Below are 26,939 nucleotides of genomic sequence, written 5' to 3'. Positions count from 1 at the left end.
TGAAGAATATTTTCCACCATCAGAAATAAATACTAATTACTGTGAGCTGTTTTCCAGTTATGATTTTATATCATTCTGCAGCATAGCACATTTTTAATCTGTCACAAACATCAGGTGACACAGCAGTGGGTATTTTTGATCCACTATTTTCCGCAGGGAACAAAATTATTTAGCTTTATTGAAATGATAAACATTGTATAACAATATCTAAATAAAATTCAGTTTTATTTAGACATAGATTTTTATGATTGAGAGTGTTTATGCATTCAAATAAAGAAAATCCAGATCTCTGATAGTGTTTTCATGAATTACTTCTACTGTTTCCCAACAGTAGAAGTAAGTAAGTAATTAAGTAAGTAATTACTTCTACTGTTTTCCAACCTGTTCCAGGTTGGAAAACAGAAATCAAGAGCTGATCAACTATAAAATAAAGGCAAAGATCCTGCTCCTTGCACCTTCAAAAGTCGAGTCTATGTGGGCAGTAAATGAAAGCCTGCTATACTTCCTCCCCACAAGAATATCATACTCAGGTCAGTTTTAAAATCTGCAACTACTGTACATCATTTCTGTTTCTCTATAAACTACTGTAAACTACAATAAAAAACAAAGTCAGATCACTGTATTGTCCATTGTACACTTCATGCCAAGATATCAGTACTCCTTGAAACCAGGTTCAGGCATACTGGCTCAAGGGGTGATCACTCCAGGGAGGCAGACTGGACAGTTTCTCTTCAGTGGCTGTTTCTATGGGCCAGCCCCAGGCCTTAAAGAATCCAGTCAGGTTCATCCCCACAGTCTGGGAGAAAGTCTCAGCATACAGGTTCATCTTCCCTTTGTTGTCACCAGGGAAGTTGCTCATGTGGTGGTAAGCAGCAAACACCTTCTTAAAGGCATCCCAGCCAAACTTTTCCTGCAGCTACAGACGAGGACACAAAGTCAGAATGCTGCTTGTCATGTTATGTGCATTAAAGTATTGCTTTTATTTATATTTGACTGCAAAGATCCTGTTTTAATTCCGTCTCCACACTTTCTTGATCGACTTGATTTAAAAGGTATCATCCTGTATAGTTTCTGAAACTGTCCTTGATTATTGTGGCTAAAATACAACGTAAAGCCAACCCTACACCTAAGTTGTTTGCTGATGGCCTGGTAGATGAAGAGATCAAATGGAGCTAAAGACTCTGAGTCTTATTTGAACTTTTTTTCAGTTAAAATGAATCACTCCAGTGTGGACCAAGCATAGTTTCTCTATCTAATTCTCTCACCTGCAGATATGTTTCCAGGGCCACCCACATGCTCCAGCTGTTAAGGTTCCTGCCTCCCTTGATGTAATCCTCCATTCGCTTTTTTCGGTTTTCTGCCTTTACAGCTTTATGAGCCTGCATTGAACAACATGGAGTGAGATGACTGTGAATTATTGCACTCTCAGTAAAACAAAGTTAAGTGTTTTGTCATCATAGTACATAATAAGAGGAGTTGTGTTTCTGATGCTGACTGATGTGGAAAGCGTAACAATTCAACATAAGCTTTTCAAGTCATTGGTCTCAAAGACACATGTGATTTACTTCACCTGTGCTCTGCTGATGCCCAGCACCTCTTCATGGACGTACACTGACCACAGGTTGCATGTGCACTCTGTCGTGTGCGGTCGGAACTCCCAGCAGCCTCTCTGTTGGTTGTGTCCCAGCTCATGGATGGCGCCCCACATGCCTTTACCTTTCTTAGCACTGACCAGGGCACCAGCAGTGCCTTTGTGTGCCATGACAGGATAACCTGCATGCATGAAACCTGAACAGAAAAAGAGCAGTGAACAGTGGTATAGCTTTGTTAGAAAAACAAAAAACAAAAACATGTATATGTATCCGGTCAGAGCAAATAATCCAAACAAAAGCATCATATTATTATAGGTCTTCAACTTTAAACAAGAAATTTTATTATTTTAATATGGAACATTGTCACGATGCAGTTTACATCTCATATTTTTTCAGCTCCTCAGCGGAGACGGATGCACTTTTCTTCTTTCCCCAACCCTTCCTTTTTTACCCTGCTTTGCTGCTTAGAGCGTCTCTTCACACAACTTCCGAACTGGAATTTATAATTATGGATCTGGTCAGCTGTTCTCTTAACACCATATTTTTGATCAAATTTTTCACCATGAGGAGATTGGGGAAAGGAGAACCCTATTTCCTCCTATCCAATTGACATTCCCGACTGGCTACGTTATGGATTCCTGTGCGGATGGGAGATGATGTGCCTGGCCATAGTGTCGATGGAGAACATGCACATTTGGCTTATTGACACTAGGATTTGTCCGAATTGGTCCTGGAGATACCTGGCTTGTCGTTACAATTTGGAGAGTCCAGGCAGCTGTTGGGCCTCGGTAAGGCTGCTTATGATGGGAATGCAGAGAGGTACAGACTCAAACTCAGACTCTGTATATCTGGAGCTGATTCAGAGGGATAAGATCTTGGAGACGTATGTATCTGTTTCTGCACAGCGAAGGAATGAACCAAGAAGATTCGGATAACTGGATTTTTTTGCCACTGAGAGGTGCCAGAAAGACTGAAGGTTGTCAACAAATTATTCAGTACACCCTGAACCAAAACAAGTTGTAGAATCAGAAATTTGGCTCCCTGGTGGCCTTGGACTGCCGCTTATCTCAGTTTTCTAGTTTTGCTCTACGCCCCCGCTGTCCTGTCATCTGATCTGTGTTGAACTGATCTCCCTTGACCTAGCTGCTGATGAACATTCCACCTCTTATCAGAACTGTTAGCTGAGGGGGGAGTTTGAGTCAGCCCACACAATTATTTCCATCTTTTTAACGGCAGCGCCTCCAGAAGGGGGTAGCATGGCCACAGTTCACCAATCTCCCCATGTTTGTTTGTTTGTCTTCTTGGATGGGTGTTCTGTTAACTGTAATTTCCTCATTGTGGGATCAATAAAGAATGAATCAATCAAACTCAAATATGATCACATGTTCCTAAATGTTCTAGTAATATACAGTATTTTCAATCTACAGCTCAGCATGCACAGATCTTCAAAGTGGACCTATTACGCTCATTTCCAACTCTGTGTTTTTATTCATTGACTCTACCAGAGGAAGCACAGTGGTGCAGTGATTAGCACTGTGGTCCTACTGGAGAAGGTTCCTGGATTCTCTTCTCCACCCATAGTCCAAATACATGTATGTTAGGTTAAGTGGTGATTCTAAATTGGCTGTAGGTGTTAATGTGAGCATCAATGGTGATCAGTCTCTCTGTGTTAGCCTTGCAACACTCTTACAACCTGTCCAGGATTTATCTAGCCTTTCACCCTGTGACAGCTGGGATATGCTCCAACCCCCTTGCCTCATAGGATGGATGGATTCTACCAGAGTAATTCACAGCTCAAAAACTCTTCATATATATATTACAGACTGCTTCATGTGTATCCAGACTGTCAGCCAGCATTTTGGGTCAGACTTCATGTCATGGCAAAATGGACTAACCATGAGAAATCTGCACATCTGCCACAAAGCGCTCTTTGCGGGGAAATTTGTGTGGTTTGGCAGCCAGATCTGCAATGGCCTTCATGATTTCATCCCAAAGAGCGGCCAGCTCATCTGGTCGTTCCAGGTCCCGAACAGCATCTGATGGCACGATGAGGATGATATTTTCAAACTCCAGTTCTGCCCAGGGTGAAGGAGCTGTGCGCAGCAACGACCACTGAGCTGCAGTTGTCACACCTGAAATGAACAAATATAGGAGTGGATAGAGGAGTGACTGTAGAGCAGGTCATCTACTAATTGAAAAGGTGGTGGTTTGATTCCAGCCTTGCATGCCAAAGTATCATGTGGAAGATACTGAATCCCAACATCCTCTCCAATGTGTTCACTCTATTGTGAATATTAGACAGAAAGCAGTCAGGTGTAGAAAAAGACACAACAATCAAAACAACCCCCTATGAGCAAGCACTTAGCAACAATGGGAAGGAAAAACTTTTAACAGGAAGAATCCTCTGGCAGAACCAGGCTCAGGGAGGGGGCAGTTCATCTGCCTTGACCAGGTGGGACTGAGGGGAGCGAGACAGGAACAAAAGGCATGCTGTGGAAGAAAGCCAACTTTAATAACTAATGAATAATGCAGAGTGGTATATAAACAGAGTGAAAGAGGGGTAACGAAAAGAATTCTCAGTGCATCATGGGAACCCCCCAGCAGCATAGGCCTGTAGCAGCATAATTAAGAGATGGTTCAGGGTCACCTGATCCAGCCCTAACTATAAGCTTGATCAAAAAGGTAAGTTTTAAACTTAATCTTAAAAAGAGAGAGGGTGTCTGTCTCCCAAATCAAAACTGGGAGCTGGTTCCACAGAAGAGGACCCTGAAAGCTGAAGGCTCTGCATCCCATTCTACTCTTAAGTGTCCTAGGAACCACAAGTAAGCCAGCGGTCTGAGAGCAAAAGGCTCTATTGGGGTGATATAAGGTCTTTAAGATTAGACAGAGCCTGATTATTCAAGGCCTTGTATGTAAGAAGAAGAATTTTAAATTAAATTCTGAATTTAACAGGGAGCCAATGAAGAGAAGCCAATATGGGAGAAATATGCTCTCTCTTTCTAGTGCTTTCAGCATCACTCTGAGAAAGGATGTTTCTAAATTTAGAGATATTGCACAAATCCTAGATATATTGCACGGTCCTACAAATTTGTTTAATAAATGCATTGAAGGACATAACCCTGGTCAAAAATGACTCCAAGATTTCTCACAGTGTTACTGGAGGCCAAAGTAATGCCATCCAGAGTAAGTATCTGGTTAGACACCATGTTTCTAAGATTTGTGGGGCCGAGTACAATAACTTCAGTTTTATCTGAATTTAGAAGCCAGAAGTTAAAAGGTCATCCAGGCCTTTATGTCTTTAAGACATTCCTGCAGTTTAACTAATTGATGTGTGTTATCTGGCTTCATGGATAGATAAAGCTGAGTATCATCTGCATAGCAATGAAAATGTATACAATGCTTTCTAATAATACTGCCTAAGGAAGCATGTAAATGTAAATAAATTGGTCCTAGCACAGAACCCTGTGGAACTCCATAATTAACCTTAGTGTGTGAAGAAGACTCCCCATTTATATGAACAAATTGCAATTTATTAGATGAATATGATTCAAACCACTGCAACACAATACCTTTACTTCCTACAGCATCCTCTAATCTCTGTAATAATATATTATAGTATCGAATGCTACACTAAGGTCACTGAGGACAGGCACAGAAATGAGTCCACTGTCAGAGGCTGTAAGAAGATCATTTGTAACCTTCACTAATGCTGTTTCTGAGATCTATCCATGCATCCTCTTATACTGTTCAGGGTCGCGGGGCGCTGGAGCCTATCCCCACTGTCATACAGCAAGAGGCAGGGTACACACTGTACAGTTGCCAGTCTGTCACAGAGCTAACATAGAGAGACAGACACTATTCACACCTATGAGCAATTACAATCACCAACTAACCAACCCAGTAACTGCATGTCTTTGGACTGTGGGAGAAAAACCAGTGTACCCAGATAAAACCCACACAGACCAGGGAGAACATGCAACTCCACATAGAAAGGCCTGGGCAAAGAAGATTTAAACCCAGACCTTCTAACTGTGAGGCAACAGTGCTAACCACCATGCCACTGGGGCTACCTACAAGACAAAATGTCTTTATAATGTTTCATTTTCTATGATATTCACAACATAATGGAGTTCTTACATTGTATACAATATCACACACTCTGTATATTGTATACTATCTGCCCTAGATGTGCAAACAGACTTATAAGTATTAAATGGTTGTGGTGCAATTAGTTGCTCTTGTTAATAATAAAGAACACCTAACTCTTGCTTTCTAAGTTAAACTTTTAAACTGGATATTTGTTTCCTTTACTTTCTGGCCACCTAAAACTAAATCAAATGTATCTAAATTGACAGACGGATCAGGGATGCTTCTGCAGTGATGCGGACACTGCACCGGTCTGTCGTGCTGAAGAGGGAGCTTAGCGTAAATGCGAAGCTGTCGATTTACCAGTAGTGATTTACCAGTAGGTTTTCGGTAGTGACCGAAAGAATAAGATCGCGAATACAAGCGGCAGAAAAGAGTTTCCTTCGAAGGGTGGCTGGCCTCTCCCTTAGAGATAAGGTGAGGAGTGCGGCCATCCGGGAGGGGCTCAGAGTAGAGCCGCTGCTCCTCCACATCGAAAGGAGCCAGTTGAGGTGGCTCAGGCATCTGATTAGGATGCCTCATGGCCACCTCTTGGGTGAGGTGTTCCGGGCATGTCCCACCGGTAGGAGGCCCCGTGGTAGACCCAGGACACGCTGGGGAGATTATATCTCTCAGCTGGCCTGGGAACGCCTTGGGGTTCCTCCGGTGAGCTGGAGGAGGTGGCTGGCGAGAGGAAAGCCTGGCTTCCCTGCTTAGGCTTCTGCCCCCGCAACCTGGCCCCGGATAAGCAGAAGAGAATGGATGGATAGATGGATGAACTGTCCCAGCAAACACTTTATGTTTGTTTAGAACAAGAGAGATTGTAGAGATAGCCCTCAGACCCTCTAATCACCTTCTATGTTGTTCAAAAAAGTCCCTTAACCCAATGCAAACAAAGGTACACACTTGTGCAAACACATATCAAAGTATCATCCACCACAGACTCACCAGACTTATAATATGGAGCAGGTACAGCCATTTGCACTATGAACCTCCACTCCCTCCACTTGTGTTTTGGGTGGGGCCACCAGGTAGATGAGTCCTCCCCAAAGGTTCCAAACCTGTATCATCTCTGAACTGACATCAAATCGCTCATGAACACACGGTGGTCTCTTCAGCTCATCATGCTGGTGCAGGTTATCAGTTTGACAGCCTATCTGAATCTGCAGATGAAAATGCATTGTTCTAATGTAAGATTGTTTACACCATAAACTGAAGGATGCAATACTAGAAAAAGGAATAACTAAAAATGCATTAATTGCACAACATTCAAAGACTGAATGACCTGAAATGATTTATAGTCTCCACCACAAACATGTTTTTTTTTTTCTGGGATTTTTAAAGTTCTAAAGAAATAGGCACCTAGCTTGTTCCACCAGCTACCTAAGGGTGGCTAAGATCCTGAAGAAACAGGCTAGGTGCCTATTTCTTCAGGCATTTAGCTACCCTTAGGTAGCTGGTGGATCTGGGATGTTCTTCTGGGCCTCCAGCAAAACTGGGGACAGAGTCTTGCATGGGATTGCAGCATTCTAAAACCACAGTGAACTCAAAATCAAGCCACTTTGTATTCAGTACCTTCCAATCCTTGTTAACAATCTGAGGTGGTATGGCCACATAGGTCTTCATACCAGGAGAGAGGTAGAGACCTGTACTGATCCACTCTACCCCATCTGAAAAAACATTACTTATTATTATTATTATTATCTGAAACACACAGTTATAAAAGATCACAGTCAGTGATATTTACAGGTATAAAATCTGCATTTACATCTTCCCAGTTTTCATAAACATGAGGAACATAGATTAATACTATATAACATCAAGAACAAATATTACTGTAGAATGTTGAACACTGCTGTGCAATTCAAATATGTTGTGAAACAAGAACTCGTGCACACATACTGTGCGCCAATTAAAATTATAAACAGATTGCATATTTGAACACAGCAGTGAGATCTGACCTGCTGTCTTGACATCAATCTTGATCCGGTGGTTATAGACAACGGGCATCAGTGGATTGTCCTTGTGGAGGTGGGGCAGGAGGGCATCAGGATTTGGGGAAACCTTATATAACTCTGTCCCCACCGTGAGAAGGAAGTGGTCTTTGGGACTCCTTACAGGGCAGCTTTCACTCACCTTGAAAATGAATGGTGATGTCGTGTATTTTTATCTTGATGACATCAGTATTTTATATCAATATTTTTATATCATGTATTGTTATATATATATTAATCACACACTCTAATTAATGGTCACATTATGTATTATTTGTCACCTATATTGTCACTCACACACTGAAGCTCTGCATGCTGTAGACAGGTAAAATGCTGAGGCCTGCTCTGCAGGCAACCTGGGATTTTTCCATTAAGTAATGCTAGCCCCCACCTTTGTGAGGAGCTTCACCTTTACCCAGTGCACTTTTGACCCAGCTTCTCCCGAGGGGAGGGGAGGAGGCGCACCTGGACTTCGGACCGTGGGAAAGATGGGTTTTTGCTAGCCCCCCTGAGATCAATTCATAGAACTGTTGCTTAAAAGAGCATCTTAATATGTCCCCTCCCCTGATAACAGCTGCAGGAGGTGTGAGATTGGGCTATATAAGGGCATGGCAGGACTTGGGAGGGAGGCGCTCTTCTTTGCTCTTCCTCTCACCCGTGTTTGCAGCGGCTGCAGGCTCTCACTCCCGAGAGGGCTTCTGTTTTTATATTCTGTTAAACTCTGGACGTTTATTTCTTTGCTTTTCTACCACCTTATAACAGCACCAAGGCGCTCACTCTCGGAGGCTTTTTGCTTTCTTGCATTTTGTTTACTTTTGCTATCTTGTATTTTGTTTAACTTTGTGCTATCTCGAACTTTGTTTAAACTTTGTGCTTCAATAAATCCTGGAAACGAAACCTGCTCATCTCCAGTGAGTTTCTGTGAAGTGTGGAGCTTTTCTCAAGGTGCATTTGCTTCCATTGGTCCCCCCTCCGCCTGGTAAGAGCAACAGGGGGAGAGAGCCGCAAAAAACCCGACAATCTTGGCACCCCAGATGGGACTCCGAGATTAAGAACAGCTGGAGAGGTTACCTAGGGTTTGGACGGAGCCTCACGTTGCTACGGAGAACACCAAAAGCGCGCAAAAGTAAGTAAAGCAGTTTTCTGCAACAATGGTGTTGTCCGGGTGACTGAGACTTCCGCCCAAGTTCCTGGTTACACTTTCAAAATAAACAGCTGTCTTGCTCTGGATAAAGAATTTGTAAAATTTAAGGGTTTTTTGGCTATTTTGAGCTAAAATGGTCTAATCTGGATAAAAGGAGACTCCTGGATTGAGCAGGTGTTGTGTTTGGGGTTTTTCTTGCTTTGCTGAACTCTGGAGTGGAATGAATGCGTGTTGTGAGTGAGATCGCAGCTGTGAATGGTGTTTGTCTTGTCTGTTCGTCTTGTCGTATCTGTTCTGTGGTATTTATTGAGAAGCGCTGAAGAGAATAAAGTGATAGGTCCTCGCGGAGATTTACCGCTGAGAATTATCCGGTCCAACCTTTATCTTGGGCCGGACGAGCTCAGGCTGCTATCTGCCGCGGGCGATACTGCCCAGGTCGTGTATCGGAAGTAAGCTATTGGGGGTCCATGATTAGTATTTTGAGACCTTTGCGGTAACAATGCACTGAAGATTCGGCCTGGAGGATTCACTGTATGAAAAAAAGGAAGCTAGCAGAAAGTCGCACGGCGGTTACCGCACGTTTCATCAGAATCCGCTAAAGGTTCGGGCTCTGACGAGCGGGGGGTCCACGGTCGGGGTCGACAACCAGGGGCGGATCGAGATAAGCTCTTAGGGTAGCTCTCTGAAGGGGGAAACCTTTGATAATAAGGCATCGAGGTCCGACTGGGAGATTATGACGTCAGGCACTGGATGAGTGGTGCCATTTGGTTAAGTTGTGTTTAAGTAATGTTTTGTACATATTGCCTGGGCTTGTAGTTATTCCCTGCTGTATATTCTGCTTTTGAAAAGTATAATTCATTTATCCTTGTTATTGCTGTAAATTGTGCTTCAAGAATATAACCTGCTGTGGGAGAAGGAGAAAAGCTGCTGCAGCTACAAAGGCCTTGGCTGCAGACCTGTGTGTGTGTGTCTACCCGCCTGGGTATGTGTGTGTGTGTGTGGGAGAGCCTGGGGTGTGTGTGTGTGCGAGCAGGCAGGGAGTTTGGGGGAGAGAGAGAGAGAGAGAGAGAGCTGTCACTGGGCAGTTCTCTCTCTGCTCTAAAAGAAAAAAGTTGTGTATATGTGAATAAGGAATTTATGAATTGGGGTTAATAGTAATTTTGTAACCAGTAATAGGTTAAAGACTGGATAATCGGGAGGAGCTCAAATAAAAATAGTCCTGTGAACAAAACAAAGCTCCTGACGGAGCCAGAAGTCATTCAAACAATGTTAAATTTGATGTTGGTCAAAAGAAAAGTTGAAAAGAAGTAGATTAGAATTAGAAGTTTAAAATAGGTCAGTGAGAACAAGTGACACAATTGGGAGAAATTGGTAAAAATAAGGGAGGAAATACTTGGGGAAAACTAGAAGATAGTGGGAAAGTAAATAAAATCTCTAACAGCTGTAGTAGAATAATAGATAACATTATGTAATGGTAACAATAAAATAACTGGGAAATAATCGGGGTGTAGATCAAATAAATTAATAGATGTGTTCATGAACTGGTGGTCAGTGTAGTGGAGGAGTGATCTGTGAAGATGGACCTGCTGCGGGCTGCAAGGCCTCAGCCTGCAGCAGCATACATCTGTTGGGTGTATATTAAAAGCAGAGCTTGTCTGCTTTTCTATACAATTGGTGAATGAAAAGTTTGCATAAAATTGTGGGAAATAAGTGCAACTAGGAAAATTAATCATTGAGGTTTAAAGTTAATATTGAAGAGTGTAAAAAGTTTAAAAGTAGATAATCTGGAGGGGCTAGAAGTGTTAAATTAGAGACCAAAAGGGGAAAACAGGAACAGTTTTAAATACATTTGAATAAAAGAATAACCCATTTAAAAGTGAAAAACCTCTGATAGAATAATTGGATTGATTAAAGCTATAATAGAAGTAACATTAACTAGAAAAAGAGTCAAATAAAATTAAAAAGCCTAAGAGAATGGGTAAGGATGAATCATAAACTTGGAAGAATAAGGGGAAATAAACGTTAAAATATTTGGGAGAAATTGAAAGAAGAGAAAATTAAGAGAGAATTAAATAAAATAGCTATAATAACAACATAGTATGAATAATAAATAATAACAAAATAGTAATGATAATAATATAGCTTGGACACAAACTGAGCCTAAAATAAATAGATTTAAGTGAAAATATAAATGTAGTAGGTGTGAGTGAGATAAGGAGCGGTGAGAATAGATTAGAGAGGATGAAATATCAGCTGAGCCTCTGAGGAGATAAAGAATTTTAGAAACAAAATATAATCTGATTATTAGAAACACAGCTGTGTAACAGGTCTGAGAGACTGCAGGACACCCAGCTGATCAACCTGAAGCTTTGACACCTCACAAGAACCTTAATTTAAAACATAATTCAAGATGAAGTCAAAAGGAGTTCCTAGAAAAAAGAAAAATCTGTAAGTTGGTCCTCGGGAAATATTGTTTGGATATTTGTGTGTGTGTTCCTCAGTGCAGATGATGTCTTCACCTCAGCACATTCTTTGAATACCGGAGGGTTTAGAAGAAGGGGGTAAATTGAGTTGTAATGACCTCTCTGCTGTATATCTGCCTGGTTCCAAACATAGTTATAGAAGTAAATCTGTAAGTTTACCAAATTATTAAATAAACACATTTAAAATAAATAACAAATGAATTAAATAGATTTTGATGGTGCTGAGAGATTACTCTTTGAGTAAAAATTATAGCCAGAGAGACAGCTATTGTTTCACAGTGGACACTGTGTTATTCTCAGAGAGCGAGTGTGGAGCAGGAACCCATGGAGATCCTCTAAAACAGGGGGGTGATCCACAGCCCCATGCACACGGTAATAAAACGGTAATATCCACCTCCAACCAGGAGTGTGGTGTATGCACAATGACAATGATGGACTTCCATCTCTGACTTTCACCTGGTATCTTTTAACATGGCATGTTGCTGAGTGACATATAGATGAGAATGTGTTTACTGATAGAAAGTGGTTTTGGGGTTATGATAGAGGGGAAATAGATTAAAGCAAAATTTATGGTAAACAGAAATGATGTAATAAAGTGGAGGTGAAACAAAAAAAAAAGGAAAATTCCTGAAGTGTCTTTCTCTGCCCCATTGTGGCAGAAAATGCCTCCACTTTATTCTTTAAGTGCTTGAAGATCATTTTTGAGAAGCATGTCCTCTGAGCAAACTGCGGTGAGTGACGTCACACAAGAGGTGGACCTTTAAACAAAAAACCATGAAGATAAAGAGCAGAGTACATGAGCAGAATGCAATCTGTTCTCTTCTACTAACATTGTGTCCAGAGATGATTTACAGATGACGCTGCAGGTCTCCACAGCAACCTTCCTAAACAACAACAATAACAACAGCTGGACAAGGAAGAGGATGGCCTTCCTGCAAAGGAGGCAGGAGCAAGAGGGAGACGGCTGCAGAGGCTGGAAGATAATACACCAGACGGACAGCCAGCAAAGTGACGTCCAGACACACAAGAACTCTTACCTCCTGAATGGGAGGAGGAGGAGCGCAATGTGTCTATGTGCTTCACCGTGAAGGGGGTGAGGTGTGTCTACCCATGAGCCATGGATGCTTATGGACTTGGTGAGACTGGCTGATGGACTGTTTTCAACATCACAAAAACCAAGTAAGTCATCATTTCCTTTGGAGAAAATGCTGCAGGAGCTGCTCTGCACTTTGAGACATTTAAGCTCTTTGGGAGACATCCCAGTGAGCTGAGCAGAGTATTCCAGACTAACCTGCCTGATGATGTGAAACTGGAGATGCAACACACTGTATAGTGGAGTTTTTCAGGCTGCAGTATCCTGATGGCAGAGCTCTTCTAAGATAGGAGAAATCCTGACGGAGGAGGAGAGTCCAACAAACGGGCTGCGTACATTCCAACGGAGGAGAGACTGAGAGCTGACCAATCACAGGAAGGAGAAGGCTAAACACCTCTGATAACTGCACACTGAGGCTCAGGCTGCAGTGCTGACTGCTAACACTGCTCAGAGTCTTGCAGCTTCTTCTCGTCCACCCAGCCTGCTCCTCCTGCTGTCAGCACTACACAGGTAACGAGTGGATTCCCTGCATCAACTGTTCCTAACACTCTAACTGAATCTGCTGTGCCTGTTGTACACATGCGTGTTAATCAAGGTGACAATCTGGACTTGTACACCTGAGAGGGAGAAACTAGAAGCAGATGAGAGGCAGAGTGACCTGGCGTGGAGGAAGGAGAGAACTGTCACAGCCAGGACCGCTGCTTGGACTCACTCAGCCTACTCAACAGAGAAACACCTGCTTAGAGGTAACTTCACAGGTCACCTCCAGAGAGATTGCCACATGACCTCTTGGGCTAGACCATCAGCCTGTTGGCCATAAGGAGGTCCAGAAAGGCCTGAAGAGGAAAAGGAGCAACCTGACGTATCCTTTAATTTGTTAAGTAAGCTGACATTTCAATAAGTCTTATGAGAAAAGACATTCTGTGTTCTTTAGAAGCAAAATCATGTGCAACAGTGATGAACTGTATGCAAACTGTCAACTGAGGAAGCACACAGAGTGATGATGTGCCAACAGACACAGAGACTGTGTCTGGGTTCAACCTGAGGTGTTTTGGTTGCAGCCAGTGACTGAAGACTCCATGTTAAATGAACGATGGATGAAATGTGGGAGCTCTGGGTACGAATGCAAAGGAGGAGACTGAGGAGCTGAGGAGCCTGGATTGCTCTACATTTACTGTTTGATGAGAAACTGGAGTCCAAAGACTATGGACTGTGCTTTGATGAGCTGATCAATAGGGGAACGTAAAGAGAAAAATGTTCTTTTGTTGATCAGTTCATTTTTACTGGTGACTACATCTACTTTGCTCCACAGGGTGTGGCTGCTGCACCTGATGGACTGAAAAACTGGTAACAAGTGTCAGATGCTGGGCCACATCTCTTTGCTGATTGCTCGTGGACATACTCTCATGTACTGCACTGATGTTTAACAAGACAAAGCTTATTTTAGAGGGAATCTAACTACACAATAAATGCATGCACATTTCTAAGGACAAAACACTTACCACCACTAAGTATGATTGAAGTGTGAATGGATAGTTTATTAGATAAACATGTGTAGATCAAATTCAATTATCATTGAACATAAGTAGTTGTTGAAACAGGTTCCATCTCAACTGAGTGAAACAACTCAGTATACTTGGCTGACTATGAGAGAGCCCTGCGCAAAAATTCCAATGTGTCTGGACCTCGGTCCATGCACAGATGGCAAATAAAAATCCTTGAATCCTTGAAATGAGGGAAGGCTCAAATTTGTCCAGCCTGATACAGTTGAGCTGAAACCTGGGGTCAAATTACCTTATTAAATTAGACAATGTTCATTTAAGTCACATGCCATTGGAGCTATCAGGCTTAATATTGATGAGCTATTGAAGGCTGGAGTGCTTTTAAAGCTCATACATTAAAACCAAATTCTGACAGTTACATACTGATGCAATTGCAGATTCTGATACACCTGTGGTTCCTGATCCATATCTTTGCTTTCTAACAGTGCACCAGATATTAAGTGGTATTTATGTTTAGTACTTAGTACATTCTATGATAACTGTGATAATTGTGATTAACAGCCCTAACATCTTCAACCAAATTTTAGTGTAAGATTTGCAGTATTTGAATATTCTCAGTACTGTCTCACAGCATGCAGCCGATTTGTCGTCCTCTAAAAGAACAAAATGAGAAGAATTCTTGCAATTCTGCTAACAAACCACTGAATATCTAGGAAGACAGTTTGGTGGACAGAGGACGCTAATTGTTCTCTCTCAATTAGAAACTGTGATTAAAACCTGACAACCGCAAACGGTTGGTGAATGTTGACATGTTTGGGAATGACAGGATTCAGCAGACGGTGGATTTGTGACTATGTGTTTAAAACTGCATCTCTGCTGCTTCAATAAAGCAGCAGGACAAACTAACTCTGATCCCTAGCTGCAGTGGTCGGTGGGAGCTGAAGCAACATCTGATGCACTGAAGCAGGACGCGCAATCTGACCTGGCATTGGGTAATCAGATTACTCGTAACCTTTCCATTTATATGTGGCTACTAGCAGGGGCTAGGTAAGAGCTGCCCTTACGCAGGATCTCCCAGTAGGTAAGCAGCTCCTGCTTTATTACAATATAAAATTGGATAACATGAAAGCTGGCTTCTCACCTTGCTATCAAGGTTTGATGGCAGCAGACTTTGTTTTTCAGAAACTAGGATTTTAACTCCAGGTCATCCTGTAACTCTTTGTATGCCACATCAATTGTGTGTTTTGTTTTTTTGCCTGAGGTTTGTCATCACCCAAGTAAAACTACGGGGTAGGAGGTAAGATTATCTGCCCCTGAACTATTAAAGATGTAATAATGTTAACCCTGTTTCCAAAATGAACTCCTCATGATTGTGCCACAGACTGACAAATTCAGGAGCTGAGAAAATTAATGTGCATAATGAATTTATTACAGCTGATTTAACACTGCTTTTGGATGGTTCTTGTTTTAGGGATGAGTGTGGCTGTAATGTGGGCTGCACAGTTGTTTAACTTAATTCTGCAGGTGTAAGTTTTTCTGCTCTGGAAGCTCAGAAGGTTGATCTGCTGAGTTCATCGCTGATCTCAGATCAAAAAGCTTTAACAGCAGCTTGTACACTGGCTTCAGGTAAGACTTAATTTGTACATTGATTCAGCCTAGGTTAATGAGGTTTGTCATGCTAATGCTAATATTTAGAAATAGAGAGGATTTCACAGAGCTGAAGACAATCCTCTAGTATATGGAGAGGCTGTGTTGCAGTTAATTGATGCTTTACAGCTTCCCAGTGCAGTGGCCATTACTTTAAAATCAAATGGCCAGGAGATCTCAAAGGTGTGATCGAGGGAATAGCCTGGTCAGAGCTAACTTTGTCTTTCCAGGAGGAGGAGAACTAAAGGGTGACACTTCACTGGACATAAGTAATCTGAATACAGAGGGGGTCAGCATGAAGCTGGAGAACAGACAGTGGAGCCGAGGTAGGAAGTTATGGTCAAGCACTCATCAGCCTCAAGGGGGAATAATTGTTGGAGGAATTTAGAAAGTGAGGCTGATGATTTGCTATGTCATTAGCAATAATAATAGTATTAATACCGCTCCACATAGGTAACATAGTGCAGAAAGTGAGGTCTTTCTTGTCTAAATATGATAATATGCTTGGGTGCATCAAGTTAATTTAAAATTTATGTTATAGAATATTAAAACAATCTCAAGTGAACTAAGTGCAGTATAGTTTATATAAAACATGCTTTGTTGATCAGTCACTAAACCAACAATAAATAAATATATACTAAGAATCAATCAAAAGAAAAAAGAAAAGCTGTGTTAGCACAGTAAAACCCAGAGTACTAAACTCAGTTAAATCTGTATGTAAGCAAATATAACATTTTTAAATTTTTAAAAGAATAAGAATTTGGGCTACTCTCATGGGAAAGAGTAAATCACTCCAGAGATCAGATGTCACCACTGTAAAGGCTCTGTTGCCTCTGCTTTTCAGCCTTGATTTAGGCAAACTGAGGAGCACTTGGTTTGTAGACCGCAGGGCTTTGAAAGGAATATAGGGTTTCAAAAGTTCAGTTAAATAACTAAGTAACGCCTGATCACATCCAACGTATAAAGAATTATAACTAGGTTGAAACAAGAAGTAACAAAAGTATAAATTACTCTCTCTAAGTCATGTTGTGGGAAAAAGGTCTTCATTTTTAACTAATTGGAAAAGCTCATCTTAACAACAAAACTAATGTGTTTATTGAGTTTTAGAACACCATCAAAAATCACCAAGGTTCCACATAACAGAGTGATAATAGGAGGCTAAACGATCAATAGCGCTCTCATACCCAACCAAGGTGGGGTGGTCCAAATAATATAATTTCTGTTTTGTTTTTATTCGACTTAAGAGGGTTTGTCTCCAGGCCATGAGTACATATCCCTAAGACAGTTTACTAGTGTCTGCATAGAAGCAGAAGCAGTCAGATTATAAAGATAAGTATATTTGTAGTTCATCTGCCAAACAATGAGAGGCAATGATGTGCCTTTCAAAAGTGGAACCCAAAGGAAGCAAATATAAAGAAAAGAGAGTGTGACCCCAATAGAGAACCCTGGGGAACCCCATAATTGTTTGGGGATACAGATGACAGATACTGTCCTAAATGAACAGAAGAAACTCCTATCAGACAAATATAATGGATGCGTATCTGCTTTAGAAGTCCATCTGTAAAGCAAACAAAGCTTGCTTTGGGTCAAAGTATTATTCTAACCTATGTTAAATTTGAAAGATAAAAGATTATATGACAACCAAAATGATTAACTACAAGGGGTAACTGCATGAAATATTGTACATGATAATGCAAAATAGACTGAGTATATTCTGCCTTATGAAATACACTACCGTGTGATGGCAAGGACTCCCCAGGTAAGATAACAACTGTAGATGCCATCCTTTCTGTTACCCATTATAAAAGCATAAAAACGAAGAGAAGTGTAAATATAAAAACAACTTAATAAGAAGAAAGGGAGAAAAGGGAGTGCTTTACTTCAAGAAGATCTAGCATTGCATGTTATGGATATTATTAATCTTATGTTTTATGCTATAAGCAGTAACAACAAAACCTGAATGGAAGATAAGGTTCTGACAGTCCCATTCAGCCTCCCCAGCCAAGAGGCTGCCGAGCCTGGCCTCGTATTGGAGAAAATCTTGTTGAGATCCGTGACCAGCGAGGGCTCGCCCTGTCGTGGAACGGCTAAAGGAGAGAGGAGACTCAGCAGAGCAGGTATCCAGCACGGACCCAGATCTTCTTAGATCTTCTGGAAGCAGAAGGAACCATCTCGACGAGAACGCGTTGTGGGCTGAGGACGCCACCTGGATTGGAACCAAGTCGTTTGAGGGGCCTTCACGACATGATGACATCACCTACGTGACTCCTGGGAGCTGCTTCCCCAGCCAGTGGGAGTTCTGATGACAGCAGATAGCCAGTGCCTCCTAACACCCGTGGCACGAGGTACACCGGGAACAACGCTAACTAGGGGGAATCTGAGAGATCCCCCAGTTCAGAAGTGCTAAACGCATCTTCAAGCAACCAAGTCTGTGAAACAAGTCAGCTAACGGATGAAGCGGCAGAGCTCGACAGTGACACTGATTTTGTCACCAGTAAGTTGGCTACGGCCAGGGTCGTCGATGGAGAGCAAACCAGTGAGATTCAGAAGCTCACTGGTGAGAATTGAAATTGAAGATCATCAACGATTTGCTTAGAGCAACGAAGGGGGAACAGGTGGAATGGAGGAAGTGGTCCTCACAGAAGCCTGAAGAAGATGCTACAACATCATGAGGACTGAATGATCGTCTAAAAGATGCTGACAATGTTATGAAGTCTGTCTAACACTGAAATTGTCTTTGCTATTGCCGCTATTGTTGTGTTTTTACATATATACTATATCTCGAGTGCCTTATCTTTTGTGCCCATAAGTATAGGTGCCTCTGACCTGTGTGGTGTGCACTGCAATTGAGGATGTTGTGTTGGTGAGATCAGTTTGTTTGTTCTGGATTGAGATTTATTCTAGCATCCAGAGTTGACGAGCACACCATGTGAGTGAGAAGATTTAGTTTGAAGCTTGCAAATGTTTATATCAATAAAAACAGCTCACGCAGTGTTTTTGCAATGTTCACCTTGTTTAAACAAATATTTACTCTTGAATTGATAAAAATACTTTGTGTTGATACCAGTAGGCATCAAAGGGGGAAATGTCGTGTATTTTTATCTTGATGACATCAGTATTTTATATCAATATTTTTATATCATGTATTGTTATATATATATTAATCACACACTCTAATTAATGGTCACATTATGTATTATTTGTCACCTATATTGTCACTCACACACTGAAGCTCTGCATGCTGTAGACAGGTAAAAATGCTGAGGCCTGCTCTGCAGGCAACCTGGGATTTTTCCATTAAGTAATGCTAGCCCCCACCTTTGTGAGGAGCTTCACCTTTTACCCAGTGCACTTTTGACCCAGCTTCTCCCGAGGGGAGGGGAGGAGGCGCACCTGGACTTCGGACCGTGGGAAAGATGGGTTTTTGCTAGCCCCCCTGAGATCAATTCATAGAACTGTTGCTTAAAAGAGCATCTTAATATGTCCCCTCCCCTGATAACAGCTGCAGGAGGTGTGAGATTGGGCTATATAAGGGCATGGCAAACTTGGGAGGGAGCGCTCTTCTTTGCTCTTCCTCTCACCCGTGTTTGCAGCGGCTGCAGGCTCTCACTCCCGAGAGGGCTTCTGTTTTTATATTCTGTTAAACTCTGGACGTTTATTTCTTTGCTTTTCTACCACCTTATAACAGCACCAAGGCGCTCACTCTCGGGAGGCTTTTTGCTTTCTTGCATTTTGTTTAACTTTTGCTTTCTTGCATTTTGTTTAACTTTGTGCTATCTCGAACTTTGTTTAACTTTGTGCTTCAATAAATCCTGGAAACGAAACCTGCTCATCTCCAGTGAGTTTCTGTGAAGTGTGGAGCTTTTCTCAAGGTGCATTTGCTTCCATTGGTCTCCCCTCCGCCTGGTAAGAGCAACAGGGGGAGAGAGCCGCAAAAAAACCCGACAGTGAATGTTATAAAATATGTTTCTCACATTATCAAAGGATCTGCAGCTTACAACAAAACAAAACCACCAAACCCCACGCATACACTGGGCAAAAATAAAAAAGATAAAATAAGATACAAATTGTATCTAACACATATTACTGTCTGATATCAGTGATGTAACAACCAGTAGCTGTGACATACACTATCATGTTTTGGCACAAATCATTGTCACAAACCACATCAGCCAGCACATCTTTGTATCATTCTGTTGCAATTCTGCTGTTTGCAAAGGTGTGCACAATATTTTGTCTACTCACCTGTGGCAGGCCTGAACTCATTAACACGTCAGTAAGTGTGGCCAACACTTGTCTGTAGTGGCAGCAGTCGTGGGCTTTCATCTGCAAGTAAGTGTTGCAGTCGTTGCCCAGCTTTTTCAGACATCTCTCTTCATGCTGGCTAAGTTTTTCACCTGTAGTCACATGGGCGGCGAACTGGTATAGAAGGTGACGGAAGTGGTAGGTATCTTTAATAACCTGGCTGGGCACAGGGGCTTTGTATGATCCTCCTTTGATTGTTGCTCCCAACAGGCTCAGTCCCATTTTGTTCAGGAGCTTGTTCCCTGAAAGACATTACAGCAAATCTGACTAAATATACTGTGCTGTATGGTTAGAGATGTGACAACCTTGGTTTTCCACTAATTGGAACATTAGTGGAAAACAGCAGATAACCTTGGTCATCTGGACAAAATTCTGGGAGCTATCAGAGCACCGTGCACATACAATGAAAGTGCCATATGAGAGTGTCTTTTCGTGGGTATATGTGGCTTGTGATCTAAAGCATTTTGAGTAGCTTAAGGGCTGATACAAGTGAACTATAAAAAACACCACCAGTAATTTTGGGTATGAAACCAAGCTTTCTTTTTCACATTTACCAACTTAGACAATCCAGGGGGTAGAACACCTTTGTCCTTAGGCAGACAAAGGTGGTGGTCCCAATTTTCCAAAAAGGTAGACCAGAGATTGTGCTGCAATTATAGTGATATTAACACAATTCAGCCTTCCTGACAAAGTTTATTTAAGGTTTTAAGAGAAGGCTCCAACTCTTTCCCATTGTCTCTGATCCACTTTATGATATTCACAAATAGAATCTCAAGGTGAGTTGGGAAAAGGAGGGTGTTCACTTTGGGAAACTCAAGTTCCTGTTTGTTGCAAATGACATGGTTTTGTTAGCGTCATCTGAATAAGGTCCTCAGCACACCCCGGGGCAGATTGCAGCTGATTGCAAAGCAACTGAGATGAGAGTCAGCAGCTCCAAATCTGAGGCCACTGTTCTCTGCCAGACTGCACAAACTGGATTGGGAAACAGTTCCTGCCCCAAGTGAAGCATCTCAGGATTCTGTTGAGATGGACGAGCTGAGCCACCGCTCCTTCACATCTCACCTTGGAGGTTTTCCAGAGCACAGGCAAAGTAGCTTGTCTAGTGACTCGCGTGTTCTATGTGTTGTATCTTCATTATTTATTTTAGTTATGCATTTTTTAGTCTGCTTTGATACTTTGAGAATTATACACTGGCTCAAACTGGCATCAATGGGTAAAAGGTCTCCACCATATCCTAAAGTTTACAAAAGAAATCATTCTTGCTCAGGTAAAAGTGTTTCACACATTTTTTTCAGATAATCTACAAACTGTCCACTGTCAGTCACATCCCACAGGAAACACACGTGGTTCTTAACTGGAACCACCTCCAAACTCTTTTGCTTGTTTCTGCAGACTTTTTGTGGTGCTTTTTCATACCTGAGAATTCTGTTAGGACATTTTGCCCACGGTGATTTTGTGCCCACCACCAGGCATGTCCTCCAATCAGCAGGCCTCCTCCCTCTGCCACAAAGTTTTGGATTTCCTCCAATTGCTCAGTGATACACGCCTTACACACAAACACGCTGAGGTCTTTCCTGAAGTTTGTCTTCTCACACTTCAGCCCTGACTTCCTGAGAATGTTGAGTGCACAATCCACTGTTACACCAACAACCCCTCTGCGGCCCTCATCCAACCAATGGATGGCGTTTTGCCAGAATGGAGCCAAGCTCTAAAATAAAAGAAGCAAAGCAGAAACAAAGGCAGCCGTGTGTTTATCTGATCTATACAAGGTTTGGCAGATCAGCAGCAACATTTCATTATTAACTGTGAGGTCTACTTACCCCTAAATAGTAACCCTGACCTTATCATGATATGAGTCACTATTGCTGACAACCCTAACCCAGACTTTAACCTGGGCATCCACCTGTCCATCCCAGGCAATGAGAATAGTTTTGTTTTTGAATTAAATTATTCACCAAGTCTTTGGAAATTGGGGAATAAAGAAAATATACGTTATAATGACACACATCAAAACTATTCACTTTCTTTCATTTTTTTCACCCCAAAAACCTTGTTTTGGTTTTCTCCAAATGGACTGGGAATTAAATAGCACTTTTCTACTGCATTTGAGCACATAAAGCGCTTTCTACCACATGCCTCATTCAAACATTCTTTCATGTAAGTACTTTTCAATCTAACATTCACACAAATTCAGATGCCGATGGACGGATTGGAGGGAACTTAGGGGTCAGGATCAAACCACCAACCTTTCAGTTAGCAGATGACCCACTCTACCTCCTGAGCCGTACCTCATATAGGGTTAGAGTTATCACCAATGATTCACTAAAGACAGCAAAGTCCTGATGCAAACCCATAGTATATATTTAAGAGTACATATTTGTTGTCTGGATTAAATCAAGCTATCTGTGAAATACATGCATAATACATGCAAAATGTGAGAAAATGTGTTGATTACAAATTACGAAGACTTAAACTGGAAAACCAATTCATGGTGTCGACTTTACCTCTGTTCCCAGATATCCTTCATGTGTGGCCACAATGACGCGTCCCTGTCCATAGTAGCCTCCTGCCAGGAAGGCCTCTCCACCATTTGTGGTCCCAATGGGAAAGGCTAGCGGCCCGTGGACTAGAACCTCAGAAGCAGTTGACTTAGACGGGAGCTCAAACTCTGAAACCCCCTGGAGCAAGAACTGCAAGTCGTCCTCAAAATCCTTACCTATGCTGTATTTGAAAGGTGGAAGATGATTTGTATAGAATTGAGTTAATAATTGTGTAAACTGCATTTTTTTAATTAATTGACATACAAGTGATTAATTTTACAATTCTTATTTTGTTTTTTCCATTTTTAGAATATTATCATGAAACCTGAAATGCATTCATGTTTTATAATCACTAGCAGGCACTGTATAAAAAATATGTTTCATTATGAAATTTAAGCGTAAAATTTATTTTCTTAATGTTTTACCAGTGTTGACTTCATCCTCAAGAACTACTGTATTTTATTGCACAATTTAATCAGAACTTGATGGTAGAAAACATCAAAACAAAGACACAATTTGTCATATGAAAATGTAACATAAACATATAAACATGTAAATCAATCTTGTAAATTGGAATCTTTTTGTACACTCTAGAAAGCATATATACAAAAAAACTAAAAAAAATTAATAAAAATAATTTTTAAAATGTCATATACGCTCTATAGTACATTGCAATTTATTTGATGTTAAACTTAATTTAGAATTAAATGAAATAAATTGCTTCAATAACAAGCAATTCACTTTTAATAAAACTGTAGTGTTCAGCTTAAACCTTGCAACCTTTGCAAAGAGCGATCTTTGTAGCTGTCTAATAAAATAGAACTAACATGCACTCACACTACAGACATCCAGGAAGAAGGGATCTGAGGGTAGACAGGCAGGTTCTCCGCATCACCCGGATGATCAGAGAAGTAGATCCCTGCCACACCCGACACTTTATTCCCATCAAACTGATGCAGCGTGTTCTCTTTGGGGTGATCTGCAGCCCAATTCCACGCCTGCCCCGCTATCAGCACCCCTCCTCCGGCTTTCAGAAACGTCACCAGCTCCTTCGGGTCTGAACCCACGCTGTAGGTGTCTGTCACATAAACACCAACCCCCGGGTTGTCACTGAAGGCCCCCACAACTTCTGCTTGGAAGCTGGATTTTTGGAGGTTATCAGCAACTGCACTGACATTTCTGTGCACCCATACAGAGAGGTTATCGGAGCCATCACCTCTCAGCCAGGTCACAGCATTTTCTACCAGAACAGGAAAGGCAGTCAGGTAGCCCTCATGACCCAGGACCACAATCCTTCCACTGCCATACAGAGAGGCAGCCATCAGCACCTGGCCTTGGCTGTTCATTGCCAAAGGAAAGGCATGGTCTCCGATCAGCAGCAGGTCACTGGGAACACAGGGTCCCTGTAGTTCCAGCTCCTTCATGCCTCTCATCAGGGAGGCGTAGGCCTCCTCATGTTGGTTTTGGAATGACTGGATGGACATGGTCAATAGGATTTGAAGACTCTGAAGACTGACAAAGAAGGTGGAGAACAAATTGTGTTAGCAGATAAGATTTCACAGTATTTCTTCCATGGAAAAAAAAGCTCAACAAAAATAAAAAATAAAATGAAAGCAATACTGATGCTAATGTGTTACACATAACAAGCTATACAACAAAAAAAAAATAATAATAAAAGGCTGGTTCAGAGATTAAAATTTAAATAGTTGCTTTCAACTTGGCACCACCAAGGCCCAGAGTTTACACACGTCATTGCAACCAAACACAAGTTAAAAGAATAAACGGATTCAATTCAATTCTGTGTTTTTACCTGTAAGTAAACTCTCTGGTTGTATTAGACTGCAGCACAACAGTTTTCAACACACACCAAGAGCTCTACCTGACAGCACAGAAGGAAGCATGTGAATGAGAGGCCCTATATGAGGTGATGATCAGAGGAGGGTTTTTAGTGGTGACAACCCACAGAAGGACTGCTGAGAGCCATACTAAACATCTGGACTAAGTATGGAAAAAACAGCGCTGTAACTGCATTCTCGTTGTGTGAATGCTGTGATCCCTGACACACCCTAAATGAATTGGTACCCTACCAAAAAAAAAAACCTGTTCATCCTGTTGTCTATAGCAAACAGTTATGAATGTCAAGAGCACAACAGAGAACAGGAGGTGAAATAAAATGCAACAACAAGAATATCCTTTTGTCTTTTTTTTTTTTAAAGAAATCTATATTTGTGGGTTTTGCATGATATTAAATTATTACATGTGTCACCATTATTTCTATCTGAACGTGAATGGATCACAAGCGTTATTGGCTACTGCATATCCATTCCCAGCTGGTTCACAGACTAAAATTTAGCTGTTCCACCACTTGGTACCAGAAAGACACAGTGCTCACACGCTGCTCTGTTATCAAACACAACCTATAAGCATAATTGTTATTATTTACCTGAAAGTTCTCGTGGTAGTCTGCAGTAGAACAGTTTTTAAGACAGGTGAAACACCAAGCGCTCTACCTGACGGGACAGAAGAAAGGCTGCAAATAACAGCAGGAGAGGGAGGACTGCCTAGTTCAGGTGAAATGAAAATAACAGAGGAGGGTTTGTAGTGATGACATCCCAGAAACAAACATCAGGTAGAAGTCTGGAATTCTTATACCTGTATGTCAACATTCTCAGTATGTTAATGATCTTTAATCGTGATCCTAGCTGCACTCTAAACAAGCAATAAGGAAAACCTGCTCAACAGAGCACAACAGAGAACATTCTGGAGGTGAATTAAACACAACATGAATATCCATCTTTGTTCCTTACACGAGGTTGTGTTGTAGACTATGTATCCACTTTGATGTGGTTACAGAACAGCCACCCGTGTACAGAGTAAACTTCATTCTTCATAATGCTTCATATAAACTTCGCAGCATACGTGGCCAATTCCTTGTCAAACTAAATTCGCCTTCAGATGATCATTTAGCCCCGAACTAAGATATAAGGAAGAGAAATTCTTGTCTTTTTTGTTCTTCCCTGCCTCACCCGTAGGCTGGAAGATCTAATAACTGAAATGGTGACTCAACAGTCCTGACCTGCACACCATTAAACACGTAACTCCTTCAGTGCATAAAAACATCTTGTTATTGCATAAAGGAAAACTGACCTTTCAAAACCAACCCTTTAGTCACATTACACATTAGAAGAGTGGGCCAAATTTCCTCCACAGCAATGTGAAAAACTCATTGTCAGTTTTTGCTAATGCTTGATTTCAGTTCTTGCTGCCAATGGTGACACAACCAGTTATTAAATTAAGAGAGCAATTACATTTTCACACAGGTAGGTTTGAATAGTTTTTTTCCCCCCTTGATGAATGAAATCATAATTTTAAAACTGCATTTTGTATTTGCTCAGGTCTGAAATTACAATTTGTTTGATGATCTGAAATGTTCAGGTGTAACGAATATGCAAAAATCAGGATGGGGCAAATACTTTTTTCACAGCACTGTAACTTCTTTACAGTGTGCAAAACTCACCTGCATTCAGAATTAAATATATCAAAAATGCTCCATCACAGAGGACAAACAAGCTACATCCCCGCCATCTCCCTCACAGGGAAACACAGATACACGCATCCATGATGTCATGATTGTCAGGGCTTTGGGCCATTTAGGTTACCAGGGTGTGGCAGAGAGGAGTAAGGCAGCTCCCCCTCCTTTGCCCCACAGTAGTTCAACACCCACATTTACCTAACTCCTATGCAGAGCTTATCATGTCGATCACCTGTCAGCCAGGTCACAGCATTTTCTACCAGACTAGTAAAGGCTGTAATGACAAAATTTGGGGGCAACAGAGGACCACTTCTTTCAAGCCTTTCACTACAAACATATAGGCATGACTTTGATGTTGCTGAATGATAATAATGAGAGCAGCGGAGATCAGCTTCAGAGGAAGATAGATAGTAAAATAATGTTATTATTAGACAGAAAGGAAATGATTAATATCGGTTCTCTGTCATGTAAGTCTGGCTGTGAGAACAGGAAGAGAGCTGATAAAGCTGAAAACAAACACACATCATTAAGTTATCAACCAAAACACCAATCTACAACTTATGGACAACCAAAAGTTCTTTAATTTAATCACAAAAAAAGTATGATGGGGGCAGCACGGTGGCATGGTGGTTAGCACTGCTACCTCACAGCAAGAAGGTCTTAGGCTCAAATCCACCTTAGCCAGGGCCTTTCTGTGTGGAGTTTGTATGCTCTCCCCTTATCTGGGTTTTCTCTGGGTACTCCAGTTTCCTCCCAAAGACATGCACTTAGTAGGGTTACGTTAATTGGTTAATTGGTGCAAATGTCTATGTTTCCTATGACAGCTGCAACCCCATAAAGGATAAGCAGAAGAATGTGGATGGATTAAAAAGTATTAAGAAGCAGAAAGTTGGCAATCTACCAAGAACAGTTAGAGCCTATGCAAATAAAATCAGGAGGGGCTACTTTAGTGAAACAAATTTGGAGGAGGAGGAGGAGGGAG

At 41.5% G+C, this 26,939-nt stretch overlaps 1 pseudogene; it reads right to left on the bottom strand.

Annotated features, from left to right (window-relative positions):
* Window positions 1-184: 184 nt before the first annotated feature.
* On the bottom strand, window positions 185-24,959 carry LOC115790340 (TRPM8 channel-associated factor homolog; annotated as a pseudogene).
* Window positions 24,960-26,939: the final 1,980 nt, after the last annotated feature.

The sequence above is a fragment of the Archocentrus centrarchus genome, chromosome 13 (assembly GCF_007364275.1).
Source record: "Archocentrus centrarchus isolate MPI-CPG fArcCen1 chromosome 13, fArcCen1, whole genome shotgun sequence".
Lineage (NCBI taxonomy): Eukaryota > Metazoa > Chordata > Actinopteri > Cichliformes > Cichlidae > Archocentrus > Archocentrus centrarchus.
The sequence above is the reverse complement of the archived record's forward strand: the minus strand, read 5'-3'. Positions and strand labels throughout refer to the sequence as shown.